Raw genomic sequence first — 754 nt, forward strand, 5'->3', positions numbered from 1 at the left:
TCCCTCCATTTCTGCTACTTCTGCTCCCCTCCCCACCTCTCCCCTGCCCGTGGTCTAACCTGCAGCACTTTACTCTACATCACTACCCACCCTCCCTCCCTGCCCCAGTATCCTCCATACCCCCACCCAGTTGCCACTCCCATCATGCAATGTTGCTATGTGTAAGTGTGTGTGTGTCTGTGTGTGTGTGTGTGTGTGTGTGTGAATTGTGAGAGTCGTTGTTGTGTGTATCAGCGACACAGCATCTCTGCTAGATAGTGAGTAGCAGCTTTCTTTCTCGTAATATTGTTACATTCTATCCTGGATTTTCCATTATTTGAATATGTATTATACTAATTCATGAACGAGATAGATGAGCACTTAAAATAAAGGGCCAAAGGGCCAAAATGAAGTCCCTTGGCCTCTTTCAAAACAGAAAGAGCATATATTATTCAAAAAATTTCATGTAGAATGCCCAAGTACAAGAAGACCCTAATATAAGTAAATCTATATTTTTATTTGAATGCTCCTGACAAAGTACCTGATCTGACTATTGTTGTAAGCATACCTGTACTCATTCCATCTATGCTGGGATCAAATGGTTAATTTTCCATACTTGTGTGTGAAGTGTAAATATTCCATTGTACAATTTCCCTGTATAAAACTGATATGCTCAATACTATGTGGAAAATGATTCAAAATCAGTAGCCAATAATCAATTAAATAAAAAAAGTCCATTTGCAGTGTATATGTACAAATTGAGAAAGCTCATTTT

This window comes from Schistocerca gregaria, unplaced genomic scaffold (assembly GCF_023897955.1).
Source record: "Schistocerca gregaria isolate iqSchGreg1 unplaced genomic scaffold, iqSchGreg1.2 ptg000696l, whole genome shotgun sequence".
Taxonomy (NCBI): Eukaryota; Metazoa; Arthropoda; class Insecta; order Orthoptera; family Acrididae; genus Schistocerca; species Schistocerca gregaria.